We start from the raw sequence: 8,112 nt of genomic DNA, 5'->3' as shown, positions 1-8,112 counted from the left end.
AAGCTTCCAGATCCCTGACCCCTGCTTTGCAGAGGGTCTTTCTGTATGTTCCCACCCCCTTCATCTATGTCTGTTTCCTTACTACTAGTAAGAGCCTTTCTTTACAGTTTCATTCTGCCTGCAGTGTCTGAGATTCCCTGCTGCTACTTGTTTCACTGAGAATTTTCTTTACTTTTAATTCTTTAACTGGCAGAGAAAAACAAACCCTATCAAAGATGGTAGCAAACACATACTTAGGTTATGACCAGTATCTGAAATAAAAAATAAAAAGTTATCTCTTTCTGAGATTGTGAGTCAGAAAGGTGGGCTGAACCAGCTGGACCTCAGGGAGGCTGGTATGATCTGCAGTGGGAGCGGGGGGAATTCTGGTGAGGAAAAATATAGCCCTGTCTGTTTGTTTGATGTCACCATTAAAACACCAAGAGGGTAGGGGGTGGTGTTCTTAGGGCCTCATGCTCAAGGGAATGTCTTGCCTACAGCAAACAGACAAGGAGAATTTGACAGCAGTAAGGGCACAGCTGAACTGAAGAACAGCAGAAGAGAATGGAGCCAGGCTCACTAGTGGTTCTGAGGGAACCACAATGGGAAGAACCTTGTGTCCCACCCTGATGTGCATCATTTCCCAGAAATGGGTTCAGGTTTCAGAGAGCATTGGTTTAGCTGCCCTCCCACATTGCCATCTCTCTGCTGCATCTCTCTGCTGCATCTCTCTGAAATGGGTTCTAAACTTTAAGCCCCTTTCCATGCTGGGGGTCTGTCCTGATGATCAAATTGTAAAGCTGGACACAACCAAGAAAACCAGTGTTTGAAGATGGCAGGAGGGCTGGAGAGTTGGCTCACCAGTTAAGAGCACTGACTGCTCTTCCAGAGGTCCTGAGTTCAATTCCCAGCAACCACATGGTGGCTCACAACCATCTGTAATGGGATCTGACGCCCTCTTCTGGTGTGTCTGAAGACAACTACAGTGTACTCACATGCATACAAAAATAATAAATTCAAAAGAAGGAGAAGGAGGAGGAGGAGGAGGAGGAGGAGGAGGAGGAGGAGGAGGAGAAGGAGAAGGAGAAGGAGAAGGAGAAGGAGAAGGAGAAGGAGAAGGAGAAGGAGAAGGAGAAGGAAGAAGAAGAAGAAGAAGAAGAAGAAGAAGAAGAAGAAGAAGAAGAAGAAGAAGAAGAAGAAGAAGAAGAAGAAGAAGAAGAAGAAGAAGAAGAAGAAGAAGAAGAAAACAGGAGTGGGTTCCTGGGGGTGTTCCAGGCAGGTCAGATGGAGGACTTAGGAACAAACTGCCGCAGTGCTGGCTGGCATCAGAGCCCTGTCTAAGTCTGCTATTCTCTTCCTGTAGCCCCAGCAGAGCTCTGGTAGTTGAAAAAAGAGAAGAAGTGGGGGTTGGTAAAAATAATGCTAGCAGAGTGCGAAAGGTGGAGTGGGGCATTGAGCCCCTGAGCAACCATGTAAGCATCACTGTTTTTTACTAGGACCATCACAACCAGTCCTAAATGGGCGCTATCATCTCTGGTCATGTGGCTGGCTGGCTGTGGGTGGAACACATGCATGTATAAGTCAATGTATCCTTGAAGCATGAGTCTAAGAGGGGAGGAATCTTGGCCCTGCACATTTCCAAGGTTTGACTGGGGTTGTTGATCTGTTCAGTCCTCCCAGTTTAAAGGTACAGACTCTTTTGGGCCGTTACGTCAGTTTAAGGTGGGGCCTAACATTAGCTTGTGGCCAATTCATATGCTCGTTTGCTTTGACTAAATATCCTGTTGTACAGGAGAAAAGGCTCTTGTGGAAACTTGATAACAATTTTCAAGTGTTCAAGAAGGGAAGGAATACATGCTATAACGGATGCTGTTGCTAAGGAAGGAATCTGACAGCATTCTGATTGTACCTTCTACCTGGCTGTTCATCACCTGTTATGGACGCAATTCTGATTTTGGGGAGCACTCACTGTTTTTTCTAGGTTCTTGTCTCCAAGCAATGATTTGGACTGATATTTGGACCCCTGGATAATACAGGAGACCATTTTTTTTTTCAAGTAGAAAACCAAATGAAGTTGGAAATGTGCCAGTTAGAAACTAGCTCCAAGTTCCAAGAGATTGACTTGGAGACAGTCCTTTTATGAATCTTTTACATATGCATTTTCTACACAAGCTCTTTTATTGCATACAGCTAGCAGTCAGAAAGATTGTCATTCTTGTCTTAATCTTAAAAACTAGATTTGTCTTTGTGAGTGTTTTGTCTGCATGTGTGCAAATATACCACATATGTGCCTGGTGCTCAGCTGGGTCCTGGGAACTGAACTTCAATCATCTGCAAGAAACAGTGTTCTTAACCACTGAACCATCTTTCCAGCTCTTTCATGTTAATCTTGATGCTTCTGAAACCTTTTCCTACACCGTATCCTTCTACTTCAAATAAGTCTCTATAGCGGATGCAGTCTCTTCCTAGACTCCTATTTCCCTGATTAGACCTACAGAGGACATTTAAAAAATATTATGAGCATACTGGGAAGTGTATTAATACTCTTAACTGACTCAAAGATGAACATGGATTTATAGTAGTTTTTGTTCTGAGTTTTTCTTGTTAAAATGCCATGGAACAAATATATTGGACAGGAAATATCTTTTATTTTCTAAATCTGGGGAAGTAATATGCAGTATATTTCCTTATGATGCTGGCCAGTAGCATCCAGCAACAGCACAGTCTGTTTGTTGCCTGTTCAGGGACACAATAACATACCACATACTACTGAATGTCCAGTGCCCAGTCATAGACTAACAGAGGTGATTAGGACACAGTCAAGTTAATATTTGTTTTATATTTGAAATTCATTAGGTTAAGTGCATTTTCAACTTTCTGTTTTCATTTTGTTATTAGCTTTATTGAAACAAAATTCCACCAAAATTGAGATGTATCTCTTTTATTAGAGAACAGAATCCAATGTACATTGTAAGAAATACTTGTGTTTTGATAACATCATAAAGGCAAAAATAGGTCCAGAGGGAGTTAGCTTTATAGTCAGAGGCAGACCAGATTTTATGAGAAAGTAATATTCATTAATGCCTAGGGTGAAGCAGCACAAAAACAGACAGTCTGTTTGCATATGTATTTTAAAATTTGTAAAGCATTATATTCAGAAAAGAATCCAAAATTCCCCTGTTCTCACTAATGTATCTAACGGGTCTTTAGTTTAGTTTTTTTTCCCCGTCTCATTATTTCAGCCTCCTAAGAACTACTTTGATTATTACCCAGGATAAACTAGCCTTCATATCAGTTTATGTACTGAAGGAGGACATCTCATATGTGTAAAATAAACACCAGTCCTGCCCAAAGTTAAAGCAAGAAGAGCCTTAATGTTGAACCATGTTGTCAGTTATGGTTTGTGAACAGATGCACAACTCATTACATGTTACTTCACAAGAAGTGTGATTCTTGTGTTCTCTGGCAAGAAGTCACATATACTAGAAAATGTATCTTTTGGAAGAATGAGCAAAGAAAAAATAAGTGAAAATTGAAATTACCATAAGGGGGAAAACCACCATTATTTGTAAGCACACAATAACAATAACTCAATAGGAAAGAAAAAACTTAAGCCAATAATGAAGTTTATCTAACTTACAGTTATTGCGGGATGTTTGCAAGGATTGACTCAGTAAATGAAGATAACATTTGATAAATGACAAACACACTGGTTAAAATAGTTAAGAAATTCTAATATACAACAAATCTTAAGGAAAACATTTATCAGAAAGTAAAAAATACAAAATTCCCACTACCATTTTATCTGTAAAATCACTGTGATGATTAATCTACATTTATCAACTTGACTGAATGGTGAAAAGTCTAGAACATTAGTAACTCAAACATCTGGGTATGTCTGTGTTATCATCTGAAAAGAATGACTGGGTTGAGACAGCTCTGGTCTAATTAGTGGTTTGGGTTGATTGTAATGCACTGGACTCTTCCTGTTAAAGACCTTTGACTCTTTCAAGACCTTTGTGACGTCTATAAAGTGAACCCCTCTGCTCCACAATGCCGTGATGAACCCAAACAAATCAATTCCTCCCTTTGTTTCTCAGATAGTCACTGAAACTAGAAAATTAACCAACACAGAGAATATAAAATGCGATGGGGGGAGGGAGGGACCACTGCTTAAGGACAGTAAAAAAAAATTCAACAATTAACAAAAATTTAGTTTTCAATGACCCATCAATGAAAATATTTTTGTTTGTTTTATTTTGCTTTTTTTTTTTTTTTTTTTTTTTTGCAGCTTTTAGGAACTTTATTTTCCTTCCACCTTTTCCCCCATTGCTCAGGTGTCTCCAGAGCAGCTCAGGACCACTCAGTGGTGGCTCCAACCCACTCAGTGGCCTGTGCTGTGGGAGCTGCTGACCTCAGTGGCTGGCTGTGCACTCCAGTCTTCCGTGGGGAACTGCTGGATGGGCACAGAGGGTACCTGCACACCCTCAGACCAGTCGGCCACCTCAGGCGGAGCCGCAGTGAACTCAGGAGCCGCACCAGCTTGGTCACAACCATCTCAGCAACAGCCTGTTCCTCCTTCTCAATCTCCTCTGGGCCTCTGTGGAAGTAAAGATCAGGCATTACCTCCCATGGGCGCTCACAGGAGATAGTACCTCACATGTGGAGTACTTCCCGGGCCAGCATCCACCACGTCAGACATACTGAGTAAGCTCCCTTGTTGTTGCACAGGATGGCAATGTCCACAAAGCGCAGGGGAGAATCTGTGTTACACAGAGCAGTGGTGAGCAGGTTGACATAAAAGGCCTCTGTGAGGGGTTGTTGGTCAGTCCTGGGATCAGTCACCACTAGAAGCCGTGGGGCTCCCTGAAGGCTGCTTGGATCTGGTTAGTGAAGGTCCCAGGTGTGAAGCGGCCAGTAATTGGAGTGGCTCCTGTGGCAGCAGCAAACTTCAGCACAGCTTTGCTGGTCAATGTTCCTGGAGGAGATGATGCTGACGTCAGCAGGGTTCTCAATGGCAACAATAGCTCGAGCTGCCAGCAACAGCTTCTCCCAGGTCCTCTTCAGATTTATGATGTAGATACTGTCAGTTTTCCTTTTGTAGATGTACTGTTCCATCTGAAAGTCACGGTTGGTGCCACCTAAGTGGATTCCTGCAGCAAGGAATTTGAGGACATCCTCCTCCCTCATCTGCAGGATGTCAAGGGCTGTGGACATTGTGTAAATTTCCCTTTTAAGTTACGATGGGAACCAAGAACAACGCAGCATGGACCTGTGCCCGGGTAGTGGGGAAAGAAAGCATTCTTTTGCTTTTTAAGAGTGGCCTAGACCTCATACATAGCTAAGGCTCATGACAACTGAACTCCTGAACTCACTGCAGTATTCGGCTACCCAGGTGATGGAATCACAGCCACCCAGAACTTTACAAATTAGAATGTAGAAATACATTTTGATTTACACACGGGCCAAATATGGTTGTATATGAAATGAGAACATGATTTGTTAAAAATGTCACTACTGGGTTGGAGAAATGTTTCAGTAGATAAAAGCACTGACTGCTCTTCTAGAAAACCTGGGTTTGATTTTTACATTGCAGCTCACCATTAACTCCAGTTTCAGAAGATGTGATGCGCTTTTCTGGCCTCCAAGGGTATGGTATACACATGGTATAGCAGCTATACATGTACATAAAACAACTATACATAAACAATAAGAATAAATAAGTCTTTCTTCAAAAGTCACCTTTGAAACTGAAGGCCCTTTCCTTAAACAAATTTTAGACAGTTATCATTTTAACAATTATTTTCAAGAATGGCCATTAGCAGGGCATGGTGGCACACACTTTTATTCCCAGCTATTGGGAGGCAGAGGTAGGTGAATCTCTGTGAGTTCAAGTCCAGCTTGGACTATATAATGAATTTTAGGACAACCAGGGCTACTAAAGAGTTCCCGTGTCAAAAAAACAAAACAAAACAAAAAAAAACAAAAAAACAAAAAACAAACAAAACAAAACAAAACAAAACAAAAACCCTAAAGAGTGTCCATTTGAAATAAAATGTCCAGGGACTGAAGATACGGCCCAGTATTTAAGAGTCCATACTGCTCTTACAGAGGATCTGAATTCAGTTCCTAGAAGCCACATGAAGTTGCACACGACAGTTTATAACAACAGTTCTAGGAATCAGATGCCTTCTTCTGGCCTCAAGGGGAACCTACATTCATGGTGCAAGCTCATACAGAGACAAATACAGATATACATGCAATAAAAAACAACAACAAAAACCCCTATATTTATAAAAGCAATAAACTGACTATTTAATGTTAAATGACTAATAATCATAACACAATTTTTATAACATTTCTCTTAGGTGGCGTAGTTTCTGGAACATTTTATTTAAGTTACTTTACATCAACCTTTTCTTTTATAACATATTTAAAGGACTTGACAAAATGAGGATTTATAGATCCTACAATAGATTTGCTACAAGCCTCAACTTTGATTATTTATTTATTTACATTTTAAAATTTTAGTATCAAGTGCATTCTTAGATATGAGCAAACTGAAGACTGTGACCCATCTTTTCAAATTTCTTACCAGATTGTGCTCTATTGTCAGGCCTAACATGAGGTCTAATCCCATTCCACCTTCACCCTTCAGTCATGTACACAGGTGGAGGGCGTGATCTAGGCCTAGAGAGATTTACATACTAATAATGTACCTGCCGGCCAGAGGGTGGAGCAGATTAAACATTCCTCCCCAGCCCCTCCTCCCTCTTCCCCTCCCTATTTAACTCAGGTCCACCCTGGGTTTTATGGGGTATGCATCCAGATCCATCCACCATCCGCCATGTCAATAAACCGGTTTTGGAAACCCAAGACTTCCTCGTGTGTTAGGGCCTCACTGCTGTGAGGAACCCTGAGGAACCATGAGGAACCGTGGAGACGCCTTTAGTTAATGAGCAGCTGGGCCCAACTTCCAGCTGGAGGAACCCAGGGTTCCCAGCCGACTACCCACAGCATGGCGGGAGGAACCCTGGGTTCCCCAGTCATATTTTTTCCTACACTCTATCACATTTGTGAATTCAAGCAAGAGGATTTAAGGCTTTTCTACACACTTTACAGTGGCATTGTCTTTGCTACACAACAGTGTGAATTTGTTCATGTCTCTGACAATGACTCAAAGAAGAGAAGGCTTTTCCACACTGTTTACACACTGAGATGTAAGGCTTCTCTCCACTGTGAATCCTTTCATGTCATTGAAGGGAGCCCTGAGCAGTGAAGGCTTACCCACACTGCTTGCAGAGATAAGGTTTCGATCCACTGTGAACTTTCCAGTGGCGATGAAGACAACTGTCAACACTAAAACCTTACCACACTGATTACACTTATAGGGCTTCTTCTGGTGTGCATTTGCTCATGTATTCGAATGGAATGGGAAGAAATAAAACTTTTTCCACACTGTTCACAGACATAAGGCTTCTCACCACTATGAATCCTTTCATGACAGTGGAAGGAACTGTGATTGGTGAACGCTTTATCACAAACTTTACATACACAGGGCTTCTCTCCAGTGTGATGTTGTTCATGTCTTCGAAAGGAATATAGTAAATGAAGGCTTTCCCACACTCCTTACAAATATTGGGTTTTCACCAGTGAGAGTTCTTTCATGGTCATGCAAGTTACTTAAATAACAAAGGTTTTATCACGTTTTGTATATCTGTAAGGTTTTTCTCCAGTATGAGTTCATTCATGCCTTTGAATGCTACTCAAACTAGACATGGCTTTCCCACACTGCTTATGTATGTCTGCTTCTTTCCAGTGTTACTCTTGGTTTGACACTGAAGGACACTGTGGTTCATGAGGGCTGTACCACATTGCTCACAGACATATGTTTTCTCTCCATGGCCAATTTCCAAATATATTTGAAGATAGGTCTGCTTTGGAAGGCTTTCTCATATTGCTTGCATTCATATGTGTTCTCTTCGCAACTACCCTCTTGCTTTGGGATGCATTTGGGAAATTAAAAGTGTGTGCCAACACAGCCTGGCTTGAACTTAGGTTTTTATGTTTGCAGTGCGAGCACTTTCAACCACTAAGCCATTTCCCCATCGCTAAACACAATTTTACTAATTT

The 8,112-nt window shown here is 41.5% G+C and overlaps 2 pseudogenes; both read right to left on the bottom strand.

Annotated features, from left to right (window-relative positions):
- Positions 1-4,332: 4,332 nt before the first annotated feature.
- On the bottom strand, positions 4,333-5,196 carry LOC143435949 (small ribosomal subunit protein uS2 pseudogene; annotated as a pseudogene).
- Positions 5,197-7,115: 1,919 nt separating this feature from the next.
- On the bottom strand, positions 7,116-7,838 carry LOC143436476 (uncharacterized; annotated as a pseudogene).
- Between the last annotated feature and the right edge of the window lie 274 nt (positions 7,839-8,112).

The sequence above is a fragment of the Arvicanthis niloticus genome, chromosome 22 (assembly GCF_011762505.2).
Source record: "Arvicanthis niloticus isolate mArvNil1 chromosome 22, mArvNil1.pat.X, whole genome shotgun sequence".
NCBI lineage: Eukaryota > Metazoa > Chordata > Mammalia > Rodentia > Muridae > Arvicanthis > Arvicanthis niloticus.
This window is presented reverse-complemented; position numbering and strand designations above follow the sequence as displayed.